This window comes from Tympanuchus pallidicinctus, unplaced genomic scaffold (assembly GCF_026119805.1).
Source record: "Tympanuchus pallidicinctus isolate F22 unplaced genomic scaffold, pur_lepc_1.0 scaffold1, whole genome shotgun sequence".
NCBI classification, from domain to species: domain Eukaryota; kingdom Metazoa; phylum Chordata; class Aves; order Galliformes; family Phasianidae; genus Tympanuchus; species Tympanuchus pallidicinctus.
Genome location: NW_026294618.1, coordinates 68,739,193 through 68,757,313, shown reverse-complemented (window position 1 = coordinate 68,757,313; position 18,121 = coordinate 68,739,193). Strand labels below are relative to the sequence as shown.

Genomic DNA, 18,121 nt, shown 5'->3' with positions numbered 1-18,121 from the left:
TATAGCAAAGGAAAACTGATGAATTACCATGTTCTCAATAAATGATTACATGCCAACAGCTGCATGCCTGTCAATGCCTGTCTTGCCTGACTTGACAGGGCTGTGAGACTGTCAAAAATGCATTTACCATATAGGCTTCTGCATGGTATTTGATCTGCAAGGAATCTGTTCTCTGTGGAAACTGCATGGATGCTGAGTCCGCACTGCAGCTGGAGAGAAGTGAGAAGGAACTATGCCTATAATTTTGAATTAAGTATAGGTAAGGAAAGGATAGCAAGGGAAAGAAAACAAAGGGAGCCACAGGAGTAAGCGCAGACAGAATTGAACATTTTGACTTAATCACAAATAGTTACTTAAGTAAGTATTTGTTTGGTACCAGCACTAAGGGTGTTTTAAACCTCTGGCAAATAGTTTGCAAGAAAGCAGGAACATGTATACTTTGGGAAAAATCATTTTGTGTGCATCCTCTGTGTGTCTGCTTCATTCAGAAAGTTTCTTACTACTGAATGTAGTTAAACAAAATTGAGAGATTGCTTACCCTTGTTATAGATTATCTTTGCACTTTCTAGATTGCTTGCATTGCTTATCCTGCCTTGTTGCAAATTGTTTTTGTGCTGTAGAGGAATTCTATGGACAATGTGGTAACTGTAAGTTTTGGAATTTTGCATCAGACTGGCATTCAGCAAATCCAAGGTAAAAAAACTCCTAGTTCCAAAGAAACTTAATCTATGTTTTACATTAGCAATTTTTGTTGAACACCCATTTTAGGTTATTTATTGGAGACATGCAGGATATATTATTATAGCTGATGTAATGTGGTCAAAATTGTTTCTAACTGAAATGTTACATAAAGAAGAATGATATATGTATACCTCAATTGTTTTAAAACTAGTAAACCTTTTTAATTTAAATAATTATGATAACTAAAAAATAATACCAGCCACTAAAAAATACTAAAAAATAATCCCAAATCACAGCCATTTTCCTCCATTTATGTATGAGAATTTAGTATGCTCTTCCCTTGTCCACTGAGGCAGTTATGCTATCATAGAAGGCCACTAAGTTGGTCAGGCAGGACTTGCCTGTAGTGAAGCCATGCTGGTTTTCTTCTTTCACTGCCCTGTTTTCCATGTGCTTTAGCACAGTTTCCAGGAGGATCCATTCCATGGTCTTCCCTGTCACAGAGCTGAGGCTGGCAGGTTAATAGTTCCTTGGGTTGTCTTTTCTACCCTTCTTAAAAGTGAGTGCAACACTGCCTTTTTTCCAGTCACCAGGGCCTTCACCTGACTGCCACAACTTTTAGATACGACTAGGAATAGAAGGACCATGAGAAATAATATCAGTGAAATTCAACGGCAGAAGGTACTTTAGAGAAATTAGCTGGAAAACAAAACAGAACAAAAGAAAACAGCAACAAAAAAAACAACCAACAACAAATAAACCAACTGCAAATGGCATGTTCTTTGTTATTAAGCAAGTGAGAAATGATCTGTAGCTAGAGAAACAAATTTGGACAACAGCAGGCCTTTTAAGGACACAGAAACTAAGGAATGCTTACACTGGAAGGAAGAAGAGCCAGATGAAAGTGATATGTTAATAAGAAATGGAGGAAATAATGTATAATGCTTTTTCTCTGGGGCAAGAGAAGGAGAACAGAAGAGAAACATTGCAGTAGGGGAAAAGAAAGACAAGAATGTAAAAATACTGTGGAGGAAGAAAGAGAGTATGGAAGAGTAGGGACTAAGGAGATGAAATTTGGTATTAGAAAAGTAACATTATTTAGTCAAGGTAGTAACAACACCAAAAGCAGAAAAAGACACTTCTCAGAATCTTAGTTAAAACTTCTGATTGAAATGTATACAGGTTAAACTGTTTTGCTCATCTGGTCTGCTGCAGCAGTGCAGTTAGCTGGTTGAGGCTCCTGAATCCATACATATGTTAAACAAAATTTACCTGTACTTGGACAGAGTTTTACTGGGCATTTCAATTCCAGCTAATCCGTATTTGAACTTCAGTAGAATTTGTCTTGAAAGATCTGTCCTCACTCAGGTAGAAGGGATAACCCTTTATGGCATCCTAATAAATGTTCTGTGTTGGTACTGCATATCATTATGTATAGTGCCATGAAACTTAGTGTTTCCAGGGAAAGAGGATAAAGTAGGGGCATCCTCCTTAAAAATTCATGCAAGTTTTCCTTTTCAACATTACCATTAGCCAATTTGAGCATCTTAAAAAAAAAAAAAAAGTACTTCTTTTTTTTTTTTTAGCTATGAAGGGCAATATAGTATTTCTTATGCATTAAAATTCAGAAGTATGATGGCAGCTTCAGAGTATGCTGTTCCAAAGTGATTCAGCAGTCATATGATTTCTTTCAGTTTTGACTTCTTCAAATGAAATAAAAACCAAAGGAAAGGATTTACTTTACGTGTAAAAATCTTATTACCTTATACCGTTAATACATGTTTGGATAATTAGTTGCCAAAATAATTACATTTTATATTCTCCCATATGAATTACTAGATTCCCAGAAAGCTATTTGCACCATTCTTCTCTAAACTTATGTATGGAATGTATTATTAATGTGGTTGCTTCTGTTTATTGAAAAGGTACCTTTGGATGGTGAAGCATTAATGTTGGCTCATACCTTACGCCTTGACAGTTTAATGTTTGCATATTTGTACCTCCACTAGGTAAAAATAAAAAATAAAAAAGATTGTTTCCTTGTTTTTCATTTGCAAAATGCAAAATACATCCACTAGGAATATACTTTCTCCCTGTTTCTGATCTGTGTCACCAAAAGGAAAAACTTTAGACAGGCAAATTACAAAGAAAACATGGATGTGGATCACAGCTTTGTTCCTTGGAGTCTATTGGAATATAGTTGACAGTGATTTGACTTAAAAATTACTCTTTGAAATAAGTATTAGCAACTTAAAACAGCAGAGAACAAAAATAAGTGTATAAAGTTAAACTTAAGAAATGTAACAAAATGGAAACATAAGTAGAAGAGAATCTGGAATGAAAGAAAAAAGGGAATTATAAAGGGACATTATACTAAGTGCAAAGATTTACAGTGCAAGAAAGAATAGTACTGATAATTATTTTTAGAAGTTGGAAAATTCTTAAAATGAACAAGAATAATGAAAAAACACTAAAATGAGAAAGAGAACCAAATATGGGTGTGGACAAAAAGATACACAGATATATGTATCTCAAACTTGCCAGACAATGACATTAGAAATTAGATGCACTTCAACAAAATAGCGAATTATATTTTGCTCTAAAAGACATGTGGAAGACAGTTTGTGTTCTGGAACAATAGATTCTCATTTATTGTTTACATGTAAAAAGCAAAGGATAACCCAGAATACTGAACATCTGGAAGAGTGAACTAATAGTAATGACAGTGTCAAACAGAAATTTGCAAGTAAGTCTGATTTTTCCAATTTAAATTTTGAAAAATATCACTCTAAATCCCAGACTGCTGGGAAGAAAATTATTTTATTTAGCACTCTAATTTAAAAGGAAGTAGTATCTTATTGATTTACACCAGAGTCATATTCTAAAACATGTTAAAATTTAGATAAAAACTGGAAAAAAGCTTAATTACTTACACAAGGAATTTTATGTCTTTCAGATATTAAGTATCACAGAATTGAAAACTCTGGGTTTGAGAAATTTCCATCAAATGTTTATAACAGATCAACAGTGCTATTTTACTTGGCTGTGGAGTCTGCTTTTCAGTGCATGAGCTTGGGATTTCATTGCCTAAATATGGCATTATACAATACCATATGATGATGAAAAAGTCTTGATGTGGAGGCATAATTTCACAGTGATTAGATGATGAAAATCTTGCTTTTGTGCTCTGTGTGCTCAAAGAACAGAATCAAAATTATAGATTTTGCTCTGATTGACATAAGTGGAAATAGTCATTTGTTTCATTTGAAGCAGTACTGTATCCAGAGGCTATCATAAATTACAAAAATAAGCAGCAAAGTAGTACCTGTATGCAGTTATGATATTACACATGCAGCTAAGTGTGTCCTAATCTGGAAACAGGCAGAAGTATCACTAAAAACTCTATTAAATTCTTTCTACTATTTTTTTGTCCTATTAGCAACTCATAGATTCACTTTTGAATTCTAATTTAGTTAATAAGAAAAAAGTGTTTCTGTGAGGTTTTTTTTTCTGTTGAAGATTTGATTTTAGATTCCATGTAGTATTGTTGGTCCAAGCTTTGTCAAGGGCATTACCACCTTCTGTGTCGTTGCTGTGCAAGTTGGACCCAAATGGGTGCTTCTGTACACTAATACAAACCAGTCAGGAGTGGTTGAACAGATGATATCTGCAATAGCCTCAGGTAGAGCTGCTGACTTTAAGCCAGAAGCTGTTGTTGCTGTAATTGACATTTTCTGTTTCCCTTTCTTGTTAGCTCTTCCAATAGGGCCACCGTTAGGAAAATGCCAGACTTTCTGCTCCTGACTAGGGATTCCTGTTGGACCTATCCTTTGTCTTTGAGTCTGTAGTACATGTCCTTTAGTTTCTGCTCTTCCAGGCTGTTTTATTCTAGTACTGTAAATGCATAGGAATGTAAGACAGCGTGTTTCCAAGAAAATTATTTCACATGCATGACATTGATAACTCTCAACCACAGACTACGGAAATATTATGTGGCTCTGAGGGTTAAAGCAATTTTACTTTGACACTTGATTAACAGAAAGGAACTTGCAAATATATAATGATGTGGACTGCCATTCTAATGTTGAATGAAATCCAATCTCTTCCAATGGGAAGACCCTGTCCCAAACACTAGTGTGTTTCTCCACAGGTTCTATGAAAACTGAGGATTCATGTACTACCAGTCTCTGCTCAGTACTTCTTTTGTGGAAGGGTGTTTAATTTTTCATATGCTGACAGCCTTAACTTCTTTCTAGGGACTGATACCTTTTCCCAGCTTTGTGGGTACTGCTATGAACTGCCTGGAGAGAAATATCGGTTGAAAGATATCAGCTCAAACCAATTTTTCAAAACTACGCATTTCTATAGTTGCAGACTATGAATGATAAGATAAAAGAATGATCCATTCTTTTGTCATGATTTGTGCTACCCTAAAGCAAATATGTTCTTCCAGTAACTCTGAGAATTGAAAAAATTAAGGACATATTTATTATGTAGGTGTGCTTGAGGACTCCAAACTTGCATTAATCTTACCAGAGTTAAACTGCTCAGTGGATTACTAGCAAGTCAGTTTATGACTTGGACAGTTTCATGATCTAGTCCAGCACTGGAGGTGATCTAGTAACTTGTCAGCCTTATTAACTCAATGGAAGGTGGTACCAACATGACCACATTGCCTGCCTCTGAACTCCTGCAAGGAACTGTGTATAATCCTGTACTAAGCCATATCAACATACTGCCTTGATTCTCTGTTGGCTCAAGCATTACTGCACCATGGGCCATTTAACAGTATAGGTACACTCCACATTTCATGCCTGTGTTTTTGTATATATATATTTGAGGTACAGCACACTGAATGAGCTTGTTACTTGACATGCTACATTTAAACTTCTCATTTGGCTGTACAAATCGTGCACTTAGGAAAAACACATTTTAAGAAAGCTATTAATCTAATTCCTTTTATGTTTTTCTTTTGTGAGCTAAGAAATTCCAGGAAACTAACTCTGGTCAGTCTTCTGTTAAGATTCTGGGTATTTTTTGAGTGTATATTATTCTAGTAATTTTTAGTTCCAAATTGCAATGTGGTGTTGCAATTTTTCCTGCAGAATAATTCTCAGTACTTACAAATTTGAAAAGCTTGTAGAAATTGGTAAATATGCAGTGATCTGAAAATTAAGAAGATATTAATTTTGTGTATACATCATGATACTATCTTGCTGTAGAAAAGGTTTACAATGGTGCTTACTTGGAGTATTTGTTAACTTGTAGGACTTTTTTCAAAACCATGTGTAACAATTATATTCAAGAAAAAAATAAAAAAATCAGTCTGTAATACCTTCATTTGCAAAAACAGAAAATAGTAGAAAATCACAAATAATTTTAAAATGTTTGCAGTGCACAAAATTGATTTTTATATAACTTTTTTTTACCTCAAAGGAATCATATATTGTAAGAACTCAGCATCCTGTATTAAATAGCAGACTTTACCATGTGTGGTATATAGCATGGTTTTCTTTTAGGACTGAAATATGCCCTAAAAGAAGTATTTGATTATCTCTTGTAAAATAACGAATGTGATATATGAGCCTTTGTATCAGCAATACTATAAATGCTTGTATTCGAAGTCCTTGGGCTTTGGCCATGGAAAGTGGTTCCGATTATGCTTTATGTTTATAGGTCTTGTACGTGGCTAGTGAAAACTATTTGTTCCTAATAGTCTGGCAAGTCACTCAGTTCTTCTTGTGCTGAGTGCTGGAGTCTCCAGAACTGAGTGCTCTAAAGTCATACCTGAGGAATGTATCACTTAAGTAGCAGTCTTTTGTTCTGATCATTTTATTTCCAGACAGTTTCTAAACTCAGTATACAGTATACTTTCTTGTCACACTCTTCTTCCCTATTGCCCATTAAACATAGTCTCTTTTCAAAGACTTCAGATACATTCATTGCAATTTTTTTAGTGTGAAGTATTTACGTTATATATACTGTCTAAAAGGTATCAGATGTTTTTAAAGCCTATCATTTGTAGGAAGATATGAAAATATATTCTTAGCTGTGAAATGGCAGCAAAGTTAAATAATTTGTTTGTGAATAATATTCAGGTTTTGAAAGTAATAAGTAATTCCACATGTAGATCGTACTGTTTCGTAGTCAATTGCAGTGGTGAGGTATCTGCAAATTGCACATTTAATAGGTTCATTTTAGCCACCAGAAACATTAAACTTCCTGATTTACCAAAGTAAGAATATAAAATGAAAAACAAAATCACTTTATGCTGTCCTTCTATTTATGCTTTCTTTTGTGGAAGGATAAATGCAGACTATTCCAGATGTGATGACTGACTCTTAGAAACAACACAGGGTTACAAAGAAAAAACATGTACACTCTCACCTCTCATTTTGCACTGGAGCAGGAGTCTTACTAAGACTTGCAGTTTGGAATTCATAGATTTAAAGAAAAATCTGCACAATATTTTAGTCATCCTAAGAGTTTATGTTTACAATCTAAATTTCATCAAAAAGCAGATTTATTTTATTTTATTTTATTTTATTTTATTTTATTTTATTTTATTTTATTGTGTTGTGTTTATGTATATTAACATGTTAAGGAAAAAAATACTAACATACAGTTATATATGTATATTATACATAGCACAGGTAAATTTTTCCTCTTTCTTGCCAGGGGTGTCTTTTTAAAAACTCTGCCTGTGTTGACAGTAAGCCTTGTGTGGTGTGCTGGGGAGGGATTGTGATCTGTGCTTTTACACATTTCTGCATGTACAAAATGCCTGTAAGCAAAATGAATCAGCACAGCTGGGTGTGCATAATTTTCAAGTTACTTATGAATCAGTAACTTCACTTCCTTCTGAAAACCTTAAGTCTTCCAGCTAAATGAATACTTTGCATTCTATTAGCAAATACAAGAGGCAGCTTTTGTTGACTTTGGATAAATGGCATTTGGACACTGGCAAGCTGTGCTTATTAAGTGATTTACATTTATGTGTCCACAGGTTTTAATTTCATTTGATATATGATGCCCTATTTTGCCTTTAAAACTTTGCATTTCCAAACATTTTTTGTAATTACTGAAGTCAGTGATGATCATCTGAAAATACAGATGTCTTTGGAAAATGTTAAAATAATCATCTGTGGAATGGCAAAAGTGTGATGAAAAATCCTTCTCCTCAAGGTACACTTACTGGAGATCATGAATGGAAAAACCCATGGATCCTGCCATACACTATTGTAGCTGACTTGTAGCTTCCTGTACTGTAGAAATTCATCTTTCATTCGTTGACCTGTGGGTTTGCCTGTTTTAATGGCTAGAAAACTCTGAGATTTAGTGCTTATCAGTGATATTTAGTGTGTTAGATTTCAAGTGACAGTAGCCCAGGTCTCTGAGAATATGGGTTTGTGGAGTTTGCAGAGTCACAGTCTCATTGCTATTAATGAGCTACCTGGACTCTTTCATGTACACATTCTTGCACTGTGTCATTAAGTAGAAGGAAGACATTTTTTCAGGCAGTGAAGCTTTGAGGTTTCATTTTATTTTATGTTTTTTGACTGCCAACAGCTATACTTCATTATACATGGAAAACACATTTGGCAGCTTCTTTTCTTCAAGGTTCTTAAAAATTACACCCAACAGTTGCTTCCAAAAGTATTTTTGTCTCAGTGGAATCTCCCTGGGCCTTCTGCTTCTTCAGTAAAGTGATAATATAATACCACTGGAGTGATTTTTCATGAAATTACGTTTTCATGACTTCGGTCAGGAAGGTTCAATTCTGTAGTTCATGTTATAAAGTTACACTATATCTCAGATTAAACTTTGTCACATCAGTAAGTTTTATATATACTTTTACTTTTTTTCAGACAGTTTATTTCAGAGATAGGGACATCCTGAATTTTTTCATCACTGTGTACTTTCACTTTACTAAATTTTGGAATACATACTTATTACTTACCGTGTCTAAAAAACATCAATAAATAAAGTGACTTTAATAATTTAACTTACCTAAAGAACTAACATTATATTTAGTAGAGGCAGGGTGGAATTCAAGTTGATTAACATTTCCATGAATTTAATCTGCTTTTAAAATTTCACTGGTGCTATTTTTAACATGAATTTTATATTTAGATGGACTCACCACATCCAAACATGTTTTTAAGGTCATATAAAAGGGACACTATCTAATCTCTGTTTATTTTCTTTATTTATAATTGTTCACCCAGAAATAATTTAAAATTCAGTTATATTTAGAATGCCTCTTGTGACTGTGATAACTGCCACGTGATATAGTGGCATCTTTGCTTTTGCAGTCATTTCTCTTGGACAGCTAACCTGAGACAACATTGATTATTTTAATGAATAACCATTTTTATAGAATAAAAACAAGTATTTTAAACTATGATGACAATTTGAACGGTATGAATAATCTCTCTGAAGAAGTCACTGCACTTGCAATTGCTTTCAACCATGTCTAGATCTGTTGGGTAAATTTTTTTCTGATATAAATGACTTCATTATGTCATTTTGTCTCTATATGATCAGTAATTAGCAACTACTTAAAAAAAAAGCCCTCTTTCTTGCAGCGTATGCTTTTAGAACACATAAAATTTTTGCTAATAGGACAAATTTTTGTAATTAACGTATCCAGGTAGACGTAACACTGCCCAAGTTGAATCATACCAAAATTTTTCATTTACTCTTGTGTTTTGCTTTGAAAATTATGAATAGAATAAGTCAGAGAAATGTCTTTATACAGAACAATTTCTTTTTTGGTACTTGTCTCTCTTTTGCGAGAGCATTTTTTCATTATTTCATGATAAAGTGACTAATTTGAATGCAAAAGTGGTATGACAATGGCAGGTTTTGGAAAAAAAACAACAATATATTGTAAGTAAACATGTTCAGTCACTTGAATGTGAATAATAAAAGCAGAAATGTAATCCTGTTAGATTCTGATACATGCCTTATTTTGAGGAAGAAAAATCTGTCTCTTTGGTGTATCAAGGATAATTAGAGGTATATAACAGCTACTTCAAAGGGAAGTGCCTGATTGCTGTTGTTTGGCTGGCATTGCATGAAGGAATTTTTTCTGTTTTGTTCTTAACATATTTTGCTGTGAGCTAATGTCCAGGTTTTGAAGTGGAGTTTGTGCAACTGAAATTATACACCCCAGTGGGATGCTAGTAAAACTCTTTCTCCTGTTTCCCTCAGTTTTTCTCATTACTGAGTGAAGAGACAGGACTGTAATGACAATGATGTCATGCAAACATTAGCAGCCTTGGAGATTAAGGCAGTCTTTTCGAAGAATGTCTGAGATTACATTTAAGTTGTTTCAAACCTATCATTAAATAAACGATCATTTGTCCAGCCATGTGAGTTCTAAGTATATTTTGCAGACTTTACAAAATTACTATTATAGGAATATAATAAAACCCTTTTCTGCATTAAAAATAGTTTATTATACATTTCTATATCTCTCTATATTATATTTCTATATCTCTAATTACATAATAATTTCCAGAGTATCTCATTCTTACAAGTGAAATACTTTTGTGATGTTCATATTCCACATTTCAACACGTTCAAGATTTTCCAGCAGAGATAATGCTTTGTGAGTGTATGTTAGTGTCTACCAAGCAGATCTAGGAATACCTAAAGCTGGTGACAATACTTGCTGAGATAAATCATGAACTTCTAGAGATTATTTCTAGCCTTTTGTGATTGCTGGTGACCGTCCTTTTAATTCCAGTCGCAACAGGATTTCTCTCAGGAACGCTGACATTTCTCTGCTTTTTTACCAGAAGGAAATTTTAGCAAAGAAGCGTTCACTCTGGGTATGACATCTCAAAAAGAAAATATCAGATATATAAGTTCATAGGCTGTTTAGATACTGTAAATTTTGAATAAATAATATTAGAAGGGGATGTGTTATTCTAGCAACAAAAGGTTGTAACTAGTTCAGTGCTGCTGTTGTGGGGGTGAACTAGAGAAGCAAGACATTATTAATTCCCTGAGCATAATATCCTGAAGCAAAACAGCTGGATTTTACTCTATGCTTTGTGTTTTTATGTTAATTGATACTTATTCAGAAAGATATAGCAATATTGACATAGCACTTTTGTTTAAATGCAGATTCCTTTGTGGGTTCAGTAGGAAATACTCTGAAATATTGTATTTGGTTGTATTGAACTTGAGACATGCAGGGAGGGATTTGGCTTTTTTATGACCAAATGTTCATCAGACAGCTAAAACCATTACTTTTTTCTCCGACTCACTATGTTTATATAAAATAAATTTCAAATGGTTTTTTACAACATTGAAAACATTGTTTGTTTGTTTGTTAGTTTTCTTTTTCTTTCATCACATCCTATCCACTAGAAATTTCCTCACTCCTGCTTTCTTCTAGATCTAAACACGTTAAAGAAAATTTACCAGGAAAATATTTTTACATTCTTGTAGATCAGCTGAGTGATACATCAATATATAGTTGTAATTAAAATTGGAAAAGCTGAATTTAGTTGAAAGGACTGAATAATTTTGATGGAGGACTACTTTAGGAATGTAAATACAATGTATTTGCCTACTTATGTCATTGCTGCCTTGCAATCACGCCAATGGAAATTCAAAAATCTGTATTTCATATTGAAAATTATTTAACATGGATATCTTTCATTCAATCTGAATCTGAAAGCAAAGGACACAGCAGCTGGATTTCTAAAATGATAATGTATGTTTATGTGAGACATGAACTGTAGCTATGGTCTGTAGAGAAGCTTACTTTTTATTCAGAAAACATAAACAGTAATAAATTGCCCTTTCTTTCATTGCTGTGTTTCAATACCTTGATACTGACTAAGGTGGCAAAGAAAAGCGTAGTTCACCCTCTGTAATCTCACATTTATTTCCTTGTTATTGCCAGCTTCTTTACACAGTATGGGCACATTTCCACTAGTAAGCCACGCACGCGTGCAGAAATGAGTAGAACTTTGTATTTCTTAAGTCCCAGACTGAATTTGAATTAGTTGCTTTAAGTATCAGGCTATGTGGATCTTCAAGCAGACCCAAAGGTGTTAACCACCAGAATGGAGTGTTGAGGCAGAATTTTATAATGGGACCAAATGTAATAAAGATTGTGTGAAAAAAAAATTAAGTACTGTATAAGTTCTTTTCTAAGTTCACTTTTTATTGCTAAGCTGTTTGGGAGTTTTAATGTTCTTTAGTGTTCTTTCACACTTCAGCTTTCTTTATCTTGCTACAAAATCAATTACTACTGCTAATGTTTCAATAGAGAAAGTATGATGTCGCAAAGCCCAAGTGAATGCAAGGATTTAATTCAAAAACATAAACTCTGAAGAAAGAGAACACTACAGAAGTCACACTAAAGGAAGGAAAAGATAAAGGCAATTTATTTAAGTTTGTGACATAAGTTTTACACAGCACATTCACCTGCCAGTTCAGTCAAACAACACTGTATATGAGAGTGCTTAAAACATGTTATAAATAATTTTCCAGCTCAATCTTGCTTTCATTCAGCCTGGCCTTTTTACAATTTTCTGTAATTTATTCAGTCGTGTCCTTTCATTTGTGTTCTAGCAGCTGGGATTTGATGTATTGATGTGTACTTACATAAGGAACATTTACTACCACTTTGTCCTAGTGCTCTGCACACATTAGGGTTTACTGCCAAAATGGCATGTTTTCTGGAATGGAAATATTTAATATGGCCTATTAAAAGAAAAACAGCATTCGGGGGCCTATGTAAGTTGTCATTAATAATGTGGTAGCAAGAAAGAAACTAGTTTATTTGATTGCTGCTAGTTGTAAAGAATAACTCTAAATCAGTGTATTGTTTCACTTATTGGCTTGTTTATATGAAGTCCTGATCCAAGGCCCCTTGAAGTTAGAGAAAATTCTCTCAACGGACTTAACAAATAAAGTCTTACCTCTCAAATCTGGAAGGTGTGCAGGGCTTTCCATACAATCCTGCTCTGTATCACACCCATCTTCATAGCATTTGCATTGTTGAATGCTCTTCCTGCAGTGGTACAAGCTTTATAACTACCTTCTGTCATGTTTATTTCTTCATTTACCTCTAGAGGCAGAAAAGTATCAAGTGAATTTCATTCTTTTAGGTGAGGATTTTTGGTGGTAGCTTGTTTTTCTTCATTGTCTTCCTGGGGATTTTTATGCTCTTGCACATATTCTTACCTATGCAAGAAAAGGCAAAGTTAAGCAAATGCGATCCATTACGGGAATCTGCAGTTATTTAGGGTAGCTTATTCTTTCAGAATTTCTTCATCAGTACTAGATTTAAATGAAAAAGATTTGTGAATGCTAGTATAGAAGCAAAAAGATAAATATAAAATTGATTCACAAGTTGTATTTAAATCAAGTAAATTTCACATCTCAGAAAGTGGGTAGTGTAGAATTTATGGATACTATGAACACAAAGAAGTCTTCAGGTCTTGAATGATATTATCTATACTCGGAGTTTATACCTCAAGGAATTATGGTTAAAGACTGCTAACCTGTTTTTATATTTTCTTTTCAGTTCTTGTTTCTGCAATAGGATATCTGTTTTAACCATAAAATTTCTGTACTATCTTTCTGTGAAAAAAAAAAACCAAACCAAACCACCATGTGGCTTTGATTTGATTGAATTCTTAGAGTATAGCTGACGGATTAAACAGTCATCTTTCAAGAAAACAAATCTTTTCATAATTTTACATTCATTAATCGTAGATATCTTCTCTTCTTGTGTTAAACCACAAAGCCAGAGTTAGTAAATCCTTCATGTAGTACAGGTCTTCAGGGACAAAGGTAGAAGGCTACATTTCTATAGACATCATTTTCAGAAAAGTAAAAAATATAATAAAATTCAGTTCCATACTGTTTCTTGTTGCTCGTGATTACTGCTGTCAAACCATTGCAAAATTCAAGAGCCACTGTTTTATTGGTGGTTCTGTTTTCACTGATAAACACTAGTTTTCACTGGTGTTCCTGTCAGTTTCACTTCAGCCACATCATTTCTCTTCTGACAATTGTATATAGGAGCTATAAGTGTGCCACTGGTAAATTCAGAGGTCACATTTACCCATTCAAAGATGATAAAAACAAAAATCTGTTGTAGACATTGACTGTATTCACTGAAAAGAGATCAAAGTTACTTCCTAAAATATTTACCAATCTATGACCACTGTTGATTAAAAATGTGGTGTTTTACAATATGGTGTAAGGATTTTTAGGTATGTCATAAAAATGCATATAACTTAATTTGAATTTAAAATCATTACAATTATTTTAAAAAATATAGTGTAAATTTAGTTCTGAATTGTTTCATAGTCATATATCTTTAAACATTCTTGGTAAGCTGAGATTTCCACTGATGTTTAAATTAATAGTGTTTTAAAAGTAAAAACAGTGATCAAAATACTGTTTCCAGCATTAATTTGCAATGTGGCTTAGTTCCAGTTGCTTGAATTTGATATTTATTGTATCAGTGAATAATGTGAGTGTATGGTAATATATGCCACAAAAGATGGTGTTCTTATGTACCGAACTTCAAACCCACTGAGTAATGCCTTCTATCAACAACACCATACATACCTTGTGAAAAGGAAGATGGCTTGAATGAGGAAAGATTTTAGAAGCAGAATAATGAATAGGTAGGAATGAAGAAAATGTAGGAAAAAAACCCCTCATAATCAATTACCAAAATCTACAAATTACCATTATTTCTTTCTTGATTTAAAAATAGCCATGGAGATATAAACTTAGATGCTCAGTGATACCATCCTTAAATTAAAATTTGCAGTTGTGGTTTTGTATGTGCCCTCTTATTTTCAAATAGTTTGAATAATGAAACTAAAAATAGTAAACCTCTAAAACCTACATTACCATCTGGTTTGCTAAAATATGGGAGTTTGGGCAAGATTATACTTTTTGCTGCACAGCTACTGGGCTTTTTAAAGATTCTTATCTCTGTTTGCATATTGCCTTTCAATATTTCCAACGATTTAGTGTTTGTCCCATACAAAACCTTGATATAGAGTTCCAATTAGTTGCAGAAGTGATGCCAAAACTTAAATATGTATTAGTTTGACAACTTTTTTAAAAATTCTAAATTCTGAGTGGTATATTAACTTAACTACTCTTGACATTTGTAATATAATTTAAAACAGATTTGGAATAGCATGGCTGGGAGCTGAGGAGTTTGAATGAACTCAGTTTCAGAAAATCTGACATAATTGGTAAATCTTGTACTAGGATGAGTAAGTCTTATATTGGTAAAAGTTGTGCTGATTGTGAGCTGAAGAAGATAATCTGTTTTGAATTGTTGTCATAGAAATTTGAAGCATTTCAAGTTTGAAATTCTGTATTGCTAGCTATTTTTTTTCCTGAGGCTAATCCCTTCAGCATATTTTTGTAATTTTCTACTGATTGCTGTACCTTGACTTCAAAGAACCTTATTGCAACATTTTTTTTGAAGCATTGCTTGTAGTCTGAATTATCTTCAGCATCCAAGTTGAGATCTATAGTAAATGTCTATGTTTTGCAATAGAAATTACTATAGAGATTTCTGCTACCAAGAAAAACTTCTAGAAGGAAGGCTTTCATCTCATGTTGTTTTAGACTGTGGACTAATGATCTGGTTTTCACATTTCATATTTATTACTTTTATTTGTCTGTTATACAAATAGCAACAACTGAACTGATTTCATAGACCCTGCCTAGGACTCAGGGCATAAGAAGCAATTAAATTGTCTCCAGAGAATCTCCTGTGCACTGACTTCATCTCAAAGTTGATGTGATGCTATGAGCAAACTGACAGGAGCTTGATATTTGCTTGTTCCTCAGTGCTTAGTGCAAGCATGTAACTTCCATCAGCTGCCTGTACTCCTCTTCTGAGGATACATTTTATTTAGATAGCATAATTCACAGCAGAATAACAGAATAGCAGGTAACTGAGTCTAGAATAGTAATGGCTGATAGGAGTTGCATTGTTGGATATTTTCATCTGCAAGACTGGACTTCAGAAACTTTTAAAACTATTTTGTTTGCTTTCTTTACAATGATTGAGAAGGACAGTTTCAAATTTATGAATTCATTGGTGTATATATAAGAAGAAAGAATAATATATGTTGAAACCAAGACTTCCTAACTCTGAAGCCCAAAGCAAATACTTTAATAATTCAGCAGAAGAAAAAAGAGAAATGAAGAATTTTATGCAGTTATAATAATTTCATTATAACCATTTTATTTTGTCTGACTTCCTAAAATGTCACTTATTTTAATTTCCCGGTGACTTAAATCCCATACAACTTTGATGTCACTTGAAGTAATGGAATGAAGTATTACAATTATTTGAGCCAATGAATTGTACAGCTTTCTACATTTTTAATAGAAAAAAGTGCTATGCCTCTTTTTTTCTAGAGACTTTTGCTTAGCAAACTGAGAAATATATTTGCAAATCATTTCTAAAACACTTCAGCTATTGCCTGTGGTTCTTGCTTCCCTTTCTCTTACCCTCTTGGCAATGTTTGAAATATTGTGGATTGTTTTTTTTTGTTTTGTTTTGTTTTTGGTGTCTTGTCTGTTGAAATCATGTTTCTGCAGTAGCTCCATGTCTTCTGTTACAACAAAAAGACCTTCTCATCCTGCTGGTCACTGTACCACTATATGCTATGTTTGGAAATTTAATACTAAAATGTTTTAAAATATTAAAACGTTTTTTTAACTGAAAAAAAAAAAAATCAATAGATTCTAAAAATTGAATAAATTCTTTATTAATTTTGATACCTTTTAATTTCAACCATTCAGACATTTCCACTGCTTTTTCTCTGTACTACGTGGTGATGGTCATAGGCCATTGGTGCAGTATGCAACATATGGAATATATGCACTTCTTTCACAGGAACTTAAATGAGAAATGTGTTGATTTGGTTGTCTGACATGTTCTCCTATAACTGTAATATCTTTCAGTCCTATTCCAGGAGATAGATACATAAATGATTTAAAGTCAAATGACATAACAGAGCAGGTTTAAAAGGTAGAGTGATATTACAATAAATTTAGTTTCAAACCATGAGATACAATTCATTACATAAAGAAGTAACTGCTAAATTTTCAGGGAACACCTCAGGATGCTAATGAATTCAGTGACCACATCAAAAATTCAGTGGTGAAACTTCTCTGTAACAAGTAGATAATTTGAATTATGATGATAGTGTCATTGAACTGTCTAATTGTTGCTTGGTTTGTTGTTGTTGTTGATACTTTCATTAGACTTTTAAAACATTAGTCGGATTAAAAAAATAATCCTCTCTCTCTATACTTCTCTGGAGAGTGACACAGCCTAGGGGCAGCCTCTTTTGCCTGCTGCTGATGAAAGCAGGGTGGAAAAGCAGTAGAAAGGGAAAGTGGAGGACTTGTAAGATAATCAGCACATGACCAAGAAGAAGTGATGTGAAAGCTAGACAGTGAGCGTATTTTAGCTTGGCCAACATTTCCATGATTCTATGTTTTGGTGTTGTCAGATGTGTGAAAGGTTGGTTAGATTGAGTAAAAAGATCATTTTTAGTGGATGAACAATGGGACTCTGGAAGGCCAATGTAATAGTCATTTAGGGAATACATTTGCATTTAGCGAGATGAAACCAAGCAGTGTTTTACTGGTGTCAGAGGACATGGCATGAGGCAGTGACCACACGCTGCAGTTTTTGAGGTTCAATCTGGGCACTGAAAAAAAAAAAAGAAAAAGTCACTAGGGGCCAGAGCAGCACTAGAACTGCTTGTGAAAACTTATCTTCTCACAGATCTCCTAAATTTGACAATGCCATAGCTTACCTCATTCTACTGTTTTCAGTCACCACTGAGAACAGAAAGCAGGTGGAGCAGGTAACCTTCTTGGGTCTTGTAGAAATTAAACTGGCTTAATAATGAATCTTCAGTTAGAATAGAATCTCTGATTTGTTAGGTTAGATCAGCTCTGTATTTATAATTTGAAACAATATTGAAAGCTTTTTTTTCCCCAAAAAATGAATACAGTAACTTAGGATAGATTACTTACATATTTTACCAACATATCCTCTTTCCAATAATAAGTTACAGAGGTAGATAGGGAGCCAATAAAAGTATTTATGAAAGGTGGAATAGTCTTGAATGGCAATAAAAATACAGTTAGAAGAAGCAGACTGGACAGTTCTGAATAGATTATAGTATCAAGATTACTTAAATGAGAGAGAAAAAGATGAAAATAAGAGAACTGAAGTCACAGTCCTTGGGGATAGCTGTTGTGGGAGATTAAAAATTTGTTGTTGGAGATATTGAAGAAGGATGTACAAACCACCAAAGCAAACAGTATAATTTACTGAGCCAAAGAAAGTAAGAGAATGACTAAGCATGTCAAATAACAGGTCAAGAGAAATAAAGATGAG

At 33.6% G+C, this 18,121-nt stretch overlaps 1 protein-coding gene and 2 long non-coding RNA genes across 3 annotated transcripts in view; 2 read left to right on the top strand and 1 right to left on the bottom strand.

The window, feature by feature from the left end:
• Positions 1-18,121, bottom strand: part of LOC128086655 (uncharacterized) — a 631,060-nt gene that overhangs the window by 91,506 nt on the left and 521,433 nt on the right. The gene's annotated exons all lie outside the window — the stretch shown is intronic.
• Positions 1-18,121, top strand: part of WDR27 (WD repeat domain 27) — an 89,293-nt gene that overhangs the window by 69,540 nt on the left and 1,632 nt on the right. The window lies entirely within an intron of this gene.
• Positions 7,265-11,510, top strand: LOC128086662 (uncharacterized). The gene is made up of 2 exons (XR_008209471.1): positions 7,265-7,866; positions 9,898-11,510. It is a non-coding gene; the product is annotated as an uncharacterized LOC128086662 (long non-coding RNA).